This window comes from Bidens hawaiensis, unplaced genomic scaffold (genome assembly GCF_021521415.1).
Source record: "Bidens hawaiensis isolate Kalapana, Puna unplaced genomic scaffold, B.hawaiensis_p1.1 tig00002977_1, whole genome shotgun sequence".
NCBI lineage: Eukaryota > Viridiplantae > Streptophyta > Magnoliopsida > Asterales > Asteraceae > Bidens > Bidens hawaiensis.
The window spans coordinates 1,894,039-1,910,906 of NW_027491160.1; the positions used below are offsets into that span (position 1 = coordinate 1,894,039).

General features: G+C 39.1%; 1 pseudogene; it reads left to right on the forward strand.

Annotated features, from left to right (window-relative positions):
* Positions 1-505: 505 nt before the first annotated feature.
* LOC143621901 (protein PSK SIMULATOR 2-like) lies at positions 506-7,132 on the forward strand (annotated as a pseudogene).
* The last annotated feature ends 9,736 nt before the right edge of the window (positions 7,133-16,868 follow it).

A 16,868-nucleotide genomic window follows, 5' to 3' on the forward strand; every position in this document is an offset into this window, starting at 1 on the left:
CCCACCGTAGCCCGTATTCCCGGCGAGGCGCCGCCGGCAACGGCGTGAGGCTCCGACCATCGAAAAACACCCCCATTTCAGCCGTTCTTGACCCGTTAATTTAGAATAACGTAGTTAGACGGCAATAAACAACAATAGTTAACATTCTAATTATATTTTAACGCCTTAACCGTCGAACTAATTCCCGTAACCTTCACCGGAAAATCGACCATAAGCAATTAAAACTGATTAATGAATTTCATCGCAATTACTAGTATAAATAGGACCCGCACACCAAGCTAAACTTGCTCATCCTCTCAAATCTCACTGATATATCCTCTTTAACCCCGTAATCCTTCCTCCAAGCTCGGAGCTTCGGCCAACTTCGTTCACCCTTTTCCCGGCATCATTCGAGGTAATTAAAACATGGTTTTGAATAATTTTAATCCGCTAATCAAAAACCCTAACTTAATTTTAACAAACATGGATTGGATTAATCAATTGGATTTCTAGGGTTTGCAGAATTATGGATGAACCTGTATTATTATATACAATAATCCACGGTGGCTGCCACGTAAGATGTTTTTGACAACTCAGATTGACACGTAAGCAAAAACATAACGGAGTTAGTGCTCCGTTAGTCGCGGACTGATGGAAAAAATGAATATTAAAGTTGGGACCGTTGCCAGCCAAAATGAAAGTTGGGACCAGTGCAGGCAAAAATGAAAAAGTTGGGACCAATAAAAACCAAATTTCCAAATTTGCAGCATAAATGATCATAGTTCAGATAATTTTCACTAACAATGATTTGCCATCAGTCTGATGTTATATCACGCTTAGACTTATGAATGTAGAACTTGCCTTAGTAACTTCAAATTTTCTGAAACTCAACTTTGGCCATGAGAGTATGTTGTTTTCTAATTGTGTGTGATTTCTATATTAAGTTTGCCTTTCAAAAAGAAAAAAAAAATTATTATAGTAATGGTGTATGAGTAATTTATTCTTACTATTTGTTTTACAATTAGTGTGTTTACCTTGGGGGCAAATATTCTTTTCTAACATAAGAACCCAGCAATCAATTATGTTCAGAAGTAAACTCTAGTTATTGTTGTAATAGAAACTAGAAAGTATAAACTGTTCTACAAAGTCAAACTCATAACCTAATAACTGATTTTAAATCGACACTTAAGTTAATATTATTAGAGATGACAATCAACTCATTTTGTTTTTTGTTATCAATGAGTCAGCATTACAAGTTAAATGGGTCAAACAAAACTTAGATCGCTATGTTGCTCTGGCATGTGACCACTCTTGAATGTCAATAGGCACCTCACGCAAGAACATTTTTTAGCAAAGCCGGTCTTGGAGTCCTAGACACTCTTGGATCTTGGTTGTCTAATTCGGCTTCAACGAATAATGAAGTATCTGTTTTGGCATTTGAAGTGGCTAATACTATTGTTAAGGGGTCCGATTTGATGCAATCACTTCGGATGAGAACATCCAAATTCTAAAAGATGAGATTTTGCTTTCAAAAGGGGTTCAACTTTTGGTTTCCACAGATATTAACGAGCTATTAAGAATTGCAGCGGCTGACAAGAGGTAATCATCGGCTGTCTTCTGTGGGTGATTTTAAACTCATTTGTGTAAAAAAGATCAATTTGGGTTGTGTTTTGTCGCATATGGGTTCGGTGGGTAAGTTTAAAAGGCTTATATGGGCTGGAGCAAATTTTTCAGCCTAATCTTGAGAAAGTTGAATCTTCGCATCTTCCTCGAAAAGGTTAACAATATTTGTTGGATGGTATACATAGTTATATTTTCAAAGTTAAGCCCTGCAAAATAGGCGGGTTGGGTTGTGGGTCATAGTGGTTCGGGTCAGAAATTTCACCGAGGTTTCTAAATGTTTATCTCACTACCAAAAAACTGGACCTTTTCCGACAAAAAAATTCATAGGTAAATTGTCGGAAACGGTGATTAGCGAGGAAATACCGATGAAAGGCGTTTTTCGGAAAAACCTCCAAGGAAAAACTTTTCCGAGTAATTTCCCACAAATCTTCTCACAATATATCGACAATTGTGGTTTGTCGCTACCTTTGCGACAAACTACCGAGGACCAGATTCATAAATTATTCCAACCATTTAGCAAGAAACTAGACACAAAACATAATTTTATTAATCATAAAATTAAGTCATAATAACAATTAATTTTATTTTATTTCCGACGATCTTACGACAAATCATATTAATTAAATATAAGACAATTTTAAATGTACAGACCAACTTCCGACAAAAAAATTATTTTATTATTTTTTTTGTTTGATTTTTACAGATGCATTTCCGACAAAATTTAATTTTTAATTTATTATATTTTCTTCTGACAAAAAAAAACTAAATTATTTCTTCAAAAAATCTAATAGAAAAGACTAAAATTCTAGAAAAACAAAAACACAATTTAAATTAAGTGATTCTATTACAATGACCAAACAAAATACAATACCATTTGTTTTAACGGGTCAAAATACCAAACAAAATAACATAAGTTCAACATGTAAAAATACCAAACAGTCAACAAACTACTTATTGGCAAGTTTTTTCATAATTTCTTCAACCTGTTTTTGCAGCTTCTCGCGCTCGGCCCGCTCTTTTTCGCGCTCAGCCCGCTCTTTTTCACATTCAGCCCGCTCTTTGTCCAAGTCTCTTTCCATTTGTCTTTGTAGCCTCTCACGTTCGGCCCGTTCTATTTCTGCTTCTCTTGCCATTTCTGCCAAGCGGATTTCCATGTTTTGTCGAGCCTCCGTTTCTTGTTCTAACTTGGCTTGAACATCTTTAACCTATAAATTGTTAAAACATACATAATTAATACATATAATACATATTAGTTACAAACTGTAATGCTAATCAGAATGCTAACTAGTACAGAGAGCAATTACTAATAAATGGAATACACAATAATATATCTATGTATTTGGTATTGTGGTAAAAAAGCAAATGGCAGTGATGGCCTAATTTAAACAACAAATTACCATGGTGCCCTTAGTCCATTTTATACAGCAGATCTATGGTGCCCCCAATTTACACTATAATTTACCAAAAATGCATTACCTAATGCTAGAAAACAAGTGCCAAATGACTAAAATAGGCGGCAAGGGTTTTGTGAAGTGAATTGAAGGCTCCAGGGTTTTAATTTTTGGAGAGACTTAGCGCCAAGGGTTTCAATTTTGGGGGGAACTTAGCGCCAACTGGGTTTTGTGTTGGGAAATATCCAGAGTTTTGGGGTTTTCAACAATTAGCTTTATATATATTATTAAGGATAATACAACAAACAAAGTTGTGGTTCAAGTGGTAAGTTTTGTCTGAGTTGTAATACTAGACGGTGGTTCGAAACCCACGTCCTCGCACCATTTTTCTAGAAAACCAGTCTTATCGCTATTTTATCGGAAATCTTCATGTTTTCCGATACTTTCCGACAAAAAGAAATAAAAATATATATTATCAATTATAAAATAAAAGGAGTAATGTCTTGGGGTGCAAACGAGATTAGCTCATTTAACTTACACAGAGCTCGAGCTTGGCTCGATTCAAGCTATATTTTCAAAGCTCGAACTCGGCTCGTGAGTAGATTTTCAAGCTTGGCTCGTTTACTATTTAGCAATTATTTTTATATAATTATTTTTACAATTTTTTTGTCTATTATAATTTTATGTATAAAATAATACATATTATTTAGTTATTCTTATTTATTTTTGTCATAAATTTATATATATATATATATATATATATTAATAATTATTAAATATATATTTTAAAAAATTATATAATTGACAAGCTAGTTTAGGCTCGCGAGCCGGCTTGAGCTCAGTAAGTGAAGCTTGGGCTCAGGCTCGTTTATTAAGCGACCTTACTTTTAGGCTTAAGCTCGGCTCGATTGAGCTTTTTAACGAGTCGATCTCGAATAGTTCGGCTCGTTTGCACCCCTATTATTGTTCATATTTGACGGAAATCCAACAAAAATATAGAAAAAATAAATAAATTTAGCAAATAAGCAATAGAATTATATGAAATACACGAAAAAAATATATGCAACAGGCACACTTATACGCGTGCATATGTTAACGCACACACGTATTCATATGTATATATACTTATACAAATACATGCTCTATGGCTAAACGCTATGGAGTGACGTCAGGGCACCGCCACCATTCATGTGAGAGGTGTCTGCCACGTCAACCCCCCCCCCCCCTTTTCTACTAGCACACACACCGAGACATATGCATAGTTTCTTATGTACACATACACTACAAACAAATATGCATACAGATACTAGCACACACACATGTACATATACAGATGCTAACACACACGGATACACACATAGACACTCCTTCACGTACACATACACACATAAACACTCCTACACATACATACACAAACACATATGCACGAACGCATATGAATATGCATACACTAATGCATACTTATAGCATACACTCATCATGCATATACCTATACTCATACACATACGTACAATAACACACGCATTAACACAAACAACACACATGATACATGCCATACACACATACACTACTAACGTCTATGCATACACACACTCATACACATACAATCACTCATATGGACATACACACTCCTACACGTACGTACACTAACACATATTCACACATGAACGCATATTCATGTACATATATGTATATGCATTATGTAAATAAAAATATAATTCGTAATTATTAAATTTTTATTTTTTAATACTGTGTTCATAAAAATAATTTCTTTTATTACTAAAGTATTTAATTATTAATGTTACTATAAATTGTAAATTATGTTTTAAAAATTTGTATCAAATATTATTACTTATAATTAATATGTTTAATATACTAAAATATTAAAGTATTGTTACTAGTAAAATAATAATTTTTTTTTAAATAATCGTTAGATTCGTTGAAAGTTAATAAAATAACTCAAATAAATTGTTTTAACATTTGTCGGAAAATTGTCAGAAACTTATATATTTCTGGCCATGTTCCGACAAAGGTTAAAAAAATATTAAATTTTTAGTTATTTTGTTGATAGATTAGATTTATAAATGATCATAATATATAAAAATAATAGTATTTATAAACTTTGTCGGAAAATTGTCGGAAGTCTTTTAATGCTTTCGACAAGTTTTCGACAAAACTTAAAAAATATTATTATTTTTCTTATGTAACTTATTAGATTTAACCTATTAATAAATAAATGGCAAATTTGTCGGTAAAATGTCGGAATCATTTGAATACTACCGACAAAATTACGAGAAAAATTAATTTGTAGGTACTTTGTCGGATGATTGTCGGAAAAATCAGTGTTTACTTTTCTACTTTTTGTTAGAAAATTTCCGCTAATAAGTGAGAAATTGTGTTTGTCGGTATTTTGTTAGAAAAAAATTGTAGGAAACTTTCCCCTTTTATAGTAGTGTCTATACATGCATGTTTGGATGTATTTTTCTCTCGTTAACTTCTCATTTTGTAACTAGGCGCGTTTGGCCGGTTGTTTTTAACATTTTATTCTTTTACAGGAGAGAGTTTAATGATATTACAAAGTGAGCTAAAGCGTCAAACGAAACTCGTGAAGAACTTGAAGAAGAAATCTCTTTGGTCCAAAAGTTTGGAGGAAGTATGAACTTGATATTAGATGTGGCAATTTCCGTCAATTACTTGTAGATGTGTCATGCATGAAATAGTTTACATATGCTATCATTTAATATAATTCATGTCTAAGCATTAATGTTGTGGCTTTTTCTTTATGCATTTTCCGTGGTAGGTTGTGGAGAAGCTCGTAGATGTTGTCACTTTCATCCACCAAACAATTGTGGAGGCTTTTGGGGAGAATGGTATTTGAATATTTGCAACTTATGATAATTTCAAAGTTCTAACAACTTTAAGATACTATTATTTATATACCTTAAGAATATATGGATATAAGATTGGTTTCGGGTAATTAGACTGGTACATGCATTGTTTCATTTCAGACGCAATCTCACCAAATGCTGACATTGAGACTAACAACATAATCGAAGGATTATGTGCAGCTGCTCGTTCTTTGCACTATGCCAACTTAATAACTCAGATTGATAGTATTGTAACCTAATCTCAGTCTCGTGTAACTTTTTTTTTTTTTTTGCATAGTTATTATAGTTTGATAAATATACAGGGCTCAAGATCTCTTTGCAGGCATCATCGCGTCCTATGTCCATGCATCCAAATACGAGGGACACGCTATACAACAGTTTACCAGCCAGTGTCAAGGCATGCTTACGTTCTCGCTTACAAGCTCTTGCTTCTGAAGAGATGGTAAGTAGTCTCCGGTATTATCTCTCATTTAGGTGGCACTTTTGATCTGCTTTCATATTACTTGTCAGTTTACGTATTCATCTCTAATGGTTTAATTTAAATATAAAAGTTAGATTTGAAGGTAACGGGACAAATAGGTTGAAAGTTTCCGAAATTTTATTTTAATAGATGAAACATTCTAAATCATACTATTTGAAACCTGCCTGCTTTATATTATCTCTTGCACCGTTGTTGAGTGTGAGATTTATAGTTTTTACTTTTTAGTATACTTATGGATGCATAATTTTTTTTAGATGGCAATGCCTGAAATTAAGGCGGAAATGGACAAGACTCTTCACTGGCTTGTTCCTGTAGCTATTAATACGACGAAGTATGGACTAACACATTGGTCATTATTTTCTTGTGTCGGCAAAGCACATCTAAGTTTTGGGTGGATCGGTGAGTGGGCAAATATCAGGTAAGCAAGCATTCCTTATTACTTTGCCATTGTTAAATTAGTATATAAGACTGTTAACGCTCGCTGGTATGATTCAAACAGATTCGAGTTTGGGAAGAAGACAGAAGGGAGTAACAACATAAAATGACTGCAGACATTATATCACGCAGATAAACATAAAACGGATCAGTACATGATACTTGATTTAGTCATCTTGCTTCACTGTCTAATGACCCTAGCGAATAGTCAACTTTCGGATGGCCGACTTCAACGGGTCAAAACCTCACTACTAGAGGAAAAAAATCTTTTGGAGGAAGTGAGTGACTGCCAAGAGTTAGCAAATCTCCAAGAATTTGTGATGTTGGATGTGTAAGATGGCCTAGGTACAACTTTTTGAGGTGGTGATACAACCAGTTAAAAAGCCATTTTTAGTGCAATTTCTTTTATGATGTGTTTCTTATGAACAAATATATATGTGCATATAAATCCGTTATATGTAGGAATGGGGATGATATTAATTAAGGTAACCTGGTCGTATCAAACGTTGGGGATGATATGATACGGGAACGCCTTCCCGGATTTAAAAAATGCATACTATAATTCCCCATGTATATAAGCTTTTAGTTAGAATTTAAGACACACAAATTATGTTTAATTTCTTTAAATAAAATTCATTTATGTGTTATAGACGTGTTTGATGATGACGACCACGCTTACTTGATCGATTTTGTTGCAAATTTGTCAAATCAATTGATTACAATGTTTGTTATCATGTAAAGTGGTGTTGATAGAGATTAAGAGTTTTGCACCATCTAACGTAACTTACAATACATGTCAAACATTCCAGGATTTCAAAATCAACAAATCCGTGTTAACACCAAGTAGGGTAATTGTGCATATGAGACACTCCTAAGATCAACATTCATATCATCAAGACTGCGCATATGACCATCCTCGAGAACTCACATCCATCTCAACACCGGCACACCGCACGAACAAAAAATATTGTTAGTAAGATAATTGTTTCATCGTACAACTGCTACATCATAATATATACAAGTTATTGTAGAATCTTAGTTTTGTGGTGAACATTGAGTGATAGTTTAGTGATATTTTAGAGTTTTGCATGCCCCCCTCTCGAGACCGGGGGGGGGGGGGGGGGGGGGCATGTCAAGAGGGCTTTGTTGCCCCCTTGAATCCTCATTGCTTAGGGGCTAAGGCTTTGCCCCTAATTAACATAATAAAACTCAAATAAGTGTGCACGTCACACCTCTTTACTTGTTTGCTGAATATTATGATTCATACTAGTCAAACAAATTAATTCATTTACACTAAAATATCTAACACCATGTTCAGCATGTTACCCTATTGTTATCTATATGTTAGAACCGAAGTTCTCCTTTTTTAAATTTTTTATCAACTTGCTTATATCAAATTCAAGATGGTCCAAGTATGAATGTGATAATTCTTAAATCAGCTTCATGTCATTTTATAGCATCTGGTGTTTCCGTCCTTGTGGGACTCAGATTATATACAACCTTGTAGTTGTTTTCTTTTGTTGCGTCACTGATATAAACATTTGAGAAGGATTCGCCAATTCCAAATTAGTTGGCAAATAATGTGGCAGGGGCGGTTGATGGTGCCACTTGTGACTTGACATATTAATTTTTTTTTCTCCCCTCATATTTTGTAATCAATCATTCAAGATTTCAAGTAGTGGTTGTGTAAACTTTTGTCAAATGCAAAGCAAACAGACAAGACAAAAAAGTAGGATTGCTTTGATATAAGTCAAAAAGTAATTATGGCTGTTGCTTGTGTATTCATAAGGCTGTGTGTGATAACTGATACCAGCCAGAGTTAGTTAGCGTGTTACGTCGATGCCACTTTAACAAATGCACAACAAGACCACGAGTAGTGGCTTGTTGTTGCCTCCAAGCGAGCTAAACACTGCCCCTTCTCTCGTTTTCACCTTCGTTTTGGCCGTGCTCGTCTGCAGACAACGGTTGTGGGGGAAGGCTTGACCAATCAATTTTTTTATTTTTAATTTATATATTTAATTATATTAAAAAAATAAAAAACTAATAATTTTGTACTTAATGGAAGAAGGTTCTAAGGCATTTTACTACTACCTTATTTTTTGCAAAACTAGTAGTCATTGTTGATTGAGACGTCAGTCAGTCTGTCAAAAAAAACCCTTGTGTGCTTAGTTATCATTATGCATGGTTTAACTAGCCATCCGTTAATTTACCGTTGTGAGTTAACTAGATTTATATATATTTTAAAATAATAAGAAAAAAAAAAGAGAGAGAGATTAGTTGTTGGCAGGGGTGGACTCCACCTTATTGGGTTAGTGTTGTTATTACGATAGCGGCAAAAAAGGCGGAAGAGCATGGCGATGAACGGTGCTGTGGTTTGACAGGGCGAGGTGGCCAATGGCGCCTCTCCACTCTTCACAATGACCAGCCTAACAAAGAATGTATATATTAGGGTGGATGGTCATAAAAATTCGCTATCAATTTCTTCAGATGAATTGGTATATTGCCATATCATATTAGTGAATAATAAAAAAAAAACCCAATGTTTTCATAACCGGATTAGACAGCAAACCGGACAGACAACCAGTTCACCGGTTCGATCAGTCGGACCAGCCGAACAACTTTCAGCCACTGCTGTAGCTTCTTGTCAGCAAAGTTGGTGCCGTTATCGCTCACCAGATTCTGTGGAAGTCCAAAACGACAGATAATAAATTCCCAAATAAATTTTTTAATATGTTTTGCGGTTGTTTGGGCTAAAGGTTTTGCTTCTATCCACTTGGTGAAATAATCGATGGCTACCACTAGGAACTGAACATTTCCTGCTGCTGTGGGAAATGGGCATGTCACATCGATGGCCCACTTCTGAAATGGCCACGAAGAAGTGACTGGAACAAGTTCGTTCTTCGGGCGATGCGTGTTGGGTGCGTAAAGCTGGCAAGACCTGCATTTTCTAGTGTATGCCAGTGCATCCATATGCATCCCCGGCCAAAAGTATCCCGCATTGTTCAGCTTAGCCACAACAGCGCGGGGACCTGCGTGAACTCCACAGATGCCCTCGTGTACTTCCCTTAAGAGGTAGTCAGCATCTTGGTTGTCCACGCATCTTAAAAGTGGGCCAAGAAAGTTACGTCTGTAAAGGTTATCATTGATGAGTTGATAATTTAGTGCTTTACAGCGTAGTTTTCTTGCCTGTGTTTTTGATTCTGGTAGTATTCCTGCTGCAAGGTAATTTATTATTGGTGTCATCCACGTTTCTGTACCGGTTTGGATGACACAAATTTCCTTGTGCGGGACTGATGGTGCTTCGAGGAGTTCAATGCGGATGTCCTTTCCCAAGTGGGTGAAGGCCAGTGATGCAAGCTTGCTTAACGCATCCGCAGATTTGTTTTCGCTGCGCTTAACGTGTATGACTTTACAATCATTAAAATCACGCATAAGGGTTTTTGCCTGGGCGAGGTACAGAGCCATTATGTCGTTCACAGCCGTGTACGTCCCATTTATTTGGTTGGCCACCAGCATGGAATCCACGTGGGCTTCCAAGTTTTTCACTCCCATTTTACGCGCAATTCTCAATCCGGCCAAGAATGCTTCGTATTCGGCTTCGTTATTCGTACTTGGGAAATCCAACCGAATAGCGTAAGTATATTCTTGGCCCGCTGGGTTGGTTAATTTTAACCCTGCGCCTGAACCCTCGTTGTTGGCTGCTCCATCAGTATAGAGTCGCCAGATATCGTTGATGTCCTGTGCTGGGGAGGGTTGAGCCTCCTCCTGGCACTCTTTCTCCCGCGTAGCGGGGACTTCTGCAATAAAATCGGCCAGGACCTGGCCTTTTATGGCTGGTCTTGGCTTGTACTTAATTGCATATTCTCCCAATTCAATTGCCCATTTGGCTAGACGTCCCGATAATTCGGGTTTGCCTAGAACGTTTGAGAGTTTGAAGTTGGTGAGAATGGTGATTGGGTGGCCCTGGAAATATCGTCTTAACCTGCGTGAAGCGTGTATAAGTGCCAAGACTAATTTTTCGAGGGTAGAGTACCGGGTTTCTACGTCTGTTAGTACACGGCTAACATAATAGATTGGCATCTGGATGCCTTTTCGTTCTGTTAGTAGTACTGCCCCGGTTGCTCTATCTGTTGCGGAAAGGTATAGGATTAACTCCTCTCCCGCTTGTGGTGCTGTAAGTGTTGGGAGTTCGATCAGGCGTGACCGAATCTCCTGAAAAGCTGCTTCCGCTTCTGGTGTCCAGCGGAAGTGCGTTTTCTTCAAGCAGTTTCTTAATGTTGACACGAAAGGAAACGACTTATCTGCATGGTTTGCCAAAAAGCGATTAAGTGCGACTAGTCGTCCATTCAGTGTCTGAGCCTGTTTGATGGTGGTAGGTGATTCCATTTTAACAATGGCTTCGACCTTTTCAGGGTTCGCTCTGAAGCCATCTTTAGTAACAATGACTCCCAAGAACTTCCCTTCTTCCATCCCAAATGAACACTTGCTCGGGTTGAGCTTCATGTTTATCTTTCTGAGCGTGTTGAAGGTTTCTTCAATGTCTTTCAACATCGCTTCTGGCTCGGGGCTTTTGATGACCAAATCATCCATATAGACTTCTAAGTTTCTCCCGATTTGGGCATGAAACTCTTTGTCCATCAGGCGTTGGTACGTGGACCCTGCATTCTTAAGTCCGAAGGGCATCATTTTATAACAAAATGTACCATCGGGCGTCCGAAACGCGGTTTTGTCCTGGTCATCTACGGCCATGTGGATTTGATGGTACCCCTTATACGCATCCAAGAAGCATTTAAGGCGAAATGGTGCCAACGAATCCACCTTAAGATCAATTTCTGGTAACGGATAACAATCTTTGGGGCATGCTTTGTTCAAATCTTTGAAATCTATGCACATGCGCCATTGTTTGTCATTCTTCGGTACCATTACGGGATTTGCAACCCATGTTTGATATCTACTAACGCGTATGATGCCTGCGTCAAGGAGTTCCTTGACTTGGGTTCTACACGCGTTAGTTTGTTCAGGCCCCATTACTCTGCGCTTTTGTACGACTGGCGTAACAGCCTGATCGCACTTGAGCTTATGCTCCGCCTTACTTCGGGGTACACCAGTCATATCAGCTGGTGTCCACGCAAAGATGTCAGCGTTTTTCTGCAGTAAGCGTTTGAGTAAGGTGCGGGTGGGATCAACGATTGTTGGTCCAATGGTAACGGCCTGGTCGGGGTATTTGCCATTGAAGGCCCATTTTTCTGGTTCGGTGATGGTTGGTTTAGCCATCTTTGGTTTGGGTTTAGATGAGACAGATGCGATGCATACCTGGGGAATGCCAGTGATCATCGCCACACCCTCAGCTGTTGGCCATCCCATCATGCCGTGGACTGAAGATACCATGGCGTTGAATCTTGCCATCCCGTCTCTCCCGAAGAGGATGTCGTATGTGTGGTGTGGCTTCCTCATCACGACGAAGTCCACATCCTCTGTGCGGGAGTGTTTTCCATCTGTAAGAGTGACGGGGAAAGATAGGATACCCAGGGGGGTTTCTGTACTGCCGTCAAACCCTTCCATTGAAGCGTAGACCGTTTCCAGGCGTTCTTTGTCTTCATCATCCAGCTTGTCAAAGAACTGCCTGTACATCACTGTTGACGAAGCGCCGTTGTCAACAAGAGTGCGGGAAGTGATGTAATGCCCCAGCTGGCTTTTGATGACGATGGGGCCTTCTTTGCTGGGGCCTCCTGGCACTCGCGGGAAGCGCACCTCAGCTTCCTTCCATGCGCATGGTTCTGTCGCTCGTCTTTTTCTTCCTGCGACTTTGCCATGGACCATGTTGATGCTGATGTCGACGGGCTTTCGTCCGTTACCTCTGTACCGGTTGTCATTTCTTCCTCCCTTCCTGATTGATGCCACGAGATGTGCAAGTCTTCCATCCTTCACAAATGTCTCAACAATATCCTTCAGGGATGTGCACTCTTCAGTACCATGACCCTTTGTCCCGTGGAAATCACAGGATTTTCTTTGATCCGCATTAGGTTTCTGCCGGATCAATGGGGCTTTTGGCCATGGCAATTTTTCCGTGGCAAATATCTCCGTGACGCTCTTGGTGAGTGGCGTCCACCGGTGTTTTCGGTTTGAAGGGTGTGTGTTGTCCCTTCCGCCAACAAGAGGGCGAGAGCTGGATGAGGTGTCAAAGTTTACCCTTGACTGCCAAATACCTAGCCGCCTCTTTTTGTTCTGCCGGGCGATCCTAACGTTGTTCTCCCTTGTCCTCTGCGTGTAGAGGTGAGTACTCTGGGGAAGATCTCTTCCCAGCTGCTTCTCTGTCTCGGCAAAGCGCTTGGCTGCCGTCATGATGGCATCCCATGTGGATGGCATGCCGTCCTTACCCGTTAATGTGCGGATAAGCTCTGGGTACTCGGCGCCCTGGATGAAAGCGGCGCGAACGAGATCTTCACTTACGTTGCCCAGACTCAGTTTCTTGGAGTTGAAGCGGGTGATGAAGTCTAGTAAAGATTCATCCTCCTCTCTCACGCAGTTGAGGATCGTCCACTGCTCTTCAGTGTACTTCCTCTGTTGGCTAAAGTGCTGGCTGAACTTGTTCTGAAAGTCCGCCCAGTCATATATGTGGTGGATCGGTAAACGATCGAACCATGCCCTGGCCGCTCCGACCAGAGTCATCTGGAACATGTAGCACCACGTGGGTTCCGTCCAGTTGCTGACGGTAGCCCCCGCAATGAACCTGTTCAAATGGTCGTCTGGGTCGGATAGACCATCATAAGTGCCAATGTTGGACATCTGTTTGGCACTTCTCGGGGCGATTGCTTCCGCAATGTCCCTTGCGAATTTTGATTTTCCTGCATTTGTAGCAGTTGGTCTAAAGGTTTTGGAGAAGTCACGCGGGTTTCTCTCCGCGATTGGTTGAAAAGCTTCCCCAAAATTCCTTTTTGGTTGGACGTCTGTTTCCTTACGCTTCCCTTTCGCCTTATGGCGAGGGTTCGCGTCGGTATCGGACTCCAACTCGTCTGAGTACTCGCAGTCACTGCTCATATTGAGGTGTTGGCGAGTACTGTCGAATTCGTCAGCCTGTTGAGCTGAACGCAAGCGTTCATCCAATTCGGCTTGGAATTCTCTTTGCCGTGCTTCGGCCCACGCCTTCACTTGATCTAGTGTTTGGCGAGGGGCCCTTGTTCGTTTTTCCAACTGGGTGTCGGTGAACCCCAGTGGAATATTTACTGCACTTGCTCCGGCCTTTGTGGTCGGAGTAGTGTTCGTAAGGATTGTATAACCGCCGGTGTTCCCCCCAGTTGCTGGGGTTGTTACCGGGGTTTCTTGGTCGGTTACTGGCCTTTGGACCGGAGTAACGTTAACCATTTCTTCAGAAATTGTGAAAAAACTAAAATAGTTCTAGCTTTTATGCACGGATGGCGCCAATGAAGAAACACTAAGTGAACCCTGGACAGATTATAGATAATCTAGACAGATTATAGATAATCTGGGGGTTAAGTAATGTTTCCCACGAATGAGATCTAACTGAGAAGGCTGTTCTTCAGGAGACCTGCAAAACAAACACCGTAAGCTCGTCACTGAGAAGGGGGGGTTCCTCCTTGTGACCACCCTCCGGCGTGAGAATCAGACTAGGTTGTTCTGAATATAAGTGTATATTAAGAGATTGCTAGATAACTGGGTAGCAGATGATCTTACCATTCCAAGATGTTGGAGTATTTATAGCCGAAGGTAGGTTAGAAGGTATAGCCGGCTGAATAGTATTCCTATTCTACCAACAGTGGACTATGCACAGGCCATACTGGTTGGTGGATAGGTTACGGCCAACAGTAACTATGTCGGCTGCACTATTCCTCCAACTGTAGATTATGCACGTCCTACCTACTGTGGATTATACGCAGGCCATGCTGGTTGGTGAATAGGTTACGGCCCACAGTAACACTATTTCACCAACTGTAGGCTGCGCATGCCCTGCAGTAAGGGTTGGTGAGTAGGCAGCGGCTAATAGTAACAAACAGTACTAGAGGGTGCTCCTCCTCGTACTGTTGTCGGTGAGCTGTCACCCTGTGATTGGCTCATGGGCTGTTCTGGTCAGATTGTCTGTCCTATCCATACCTTGGTAGGTATAGTACAGATCTTTCAGAATCATACGGACTGGCTCATTTTGGCGGGATTGTTCCCGTCTTGCTCATTCCTTCATGTGACTACTGAAGTATCTATTGTCTTGTGCGTGTAGCCCTGCTGTCTGCGGGTAGCCTTCCCTGATGGCTTGTATCCGCAACTGCGGGAACAAGCGGGGTACTTCACCATTGGGAGGCTTTCCCTGCGTGTACAGCTTGCGTACTGCGCGTAAGGTTCTCTGAGCATGGTGGGTCCTGCGGAAGCAGATGGCCTTTGCGCAGACATCCCTGTTCAAGGTGAGTCTTGCGGGACCAACTGGGCTCTGCTGGGACCTACCTCTTCACAAGGTTAAAAGAATGTCAAAATAAAAAATATATATTTTTCCAATATCAAACCGGTTAAACCGGGCGGATTTTTCCGGTCAGACTGGTGAACCGGTTCGAACCGGGCGGTTCTTTTAAGGAATGGGTGAACTGTCTAAACCGGAACCGGACCGGTCAGGGGACTCCCGGTTTGACCAGTCAGACCGGCCAAATCGGTCCATCTCTAAACCATTGATAAAAAGGGTATGAATTCAAAAATATTTCAAGAAAAGATTGCAAAAATTGTAAACAGCATTCTCATCTCATATTCTCCAATTGTTAAGTGAATAAAGTAGCTTAAAATGTCTTAAAATATACCCTCACTCTAATACGGTATCAAGCGTATGCGGGTCACTTTTTGAGTGTCAAATACACTAGAAAATTGAATATATATGTGAGCTTGTTTGGTTACTATTTTTATGGCTTGAATGAGTTATAGGCCGCAATTAGATTAAACCGGTAAACGTTTGAACCCGTCGGGTTAAAACAAACGGAAACACTTTAGCTAAGCTGATTTAATGAAGCTGACCATTTTGCCTTGGTCCTTGTTCTGTTCTTGGACATTTGGCCCGTCTTGTTTTAACAAAATGATGTTTGAAAAGTAAATTACGTATGCGTTTAGTTCCAAGTTCCAACTGGTTTATTGGAAATAAAGAATTTAAGTAAAATATCATTATCGAAGTGATAATTAAATGCACACATGTTAATATTTTTAATATCTAAATTTGAACTCCATAAATTAAATTTAATTTTATAAGTTCTATTTAATATGAAAATATATATGATTCAGTTCTAGAAACCAAAAGTAATATATCTTTATCGACCCTCATGTTATATATCTCTTTGTCTAGTATTTAAAACGACAATTAAAGTGGGTAATGCGTATACACAAAGAAGACAAAGTCCATCACATTATTCTCAGAATTATTGATCCCATTGTTTCAAATAATTAAAAACAAAAAAAAAATGTTTGTATCTAGTGTATTTAGTGTCTATAATATATAAAGAAATGTCAAATACACGTAATAATGAAATATTTAGATCATTCCAGTTTTATGTAGTATTTTACTATTTGTTTAAATAAGATTAAATATAAGTATATTCTTATATTTCTTAAAAATTATATATATTTTTTCTCATGTATATATGAACATTAAATGATTTTATCTATTAATCATGAAAAAATAAAACTATAGTAGTTGGTCTTCTGGAGTTCTGGTCTAATGACATAAGGGTAATGGTTAAGGCTTGGAATCTTAAGGTCTTAAATTTGAAACATGATTCAAAGAAGGTTTCTCACAGTGTTAGGTTTCTTTTGTTGATGGTGTTCTTGAGTGACTCAGTGTTGTATGTCAAGATCAATATATATGATTGACATCCCGTCTTAGAAAGACTCATCCGTGTATTGAAAGTGGTTCCAGATGCTGTTTAAAAAAAAAATACCTTAGTTCCATTAATAGATAACAAACCTTAAAGCAAAACATTTTCAGCATTTAAAGATTTACATGTAAACGTCATGTGATGAAACGAGAGATTGCAGGATGCTGTTCACAGTGTTTTAGAAATTGAGCAGGAACAAGTCCAACCGATTAAA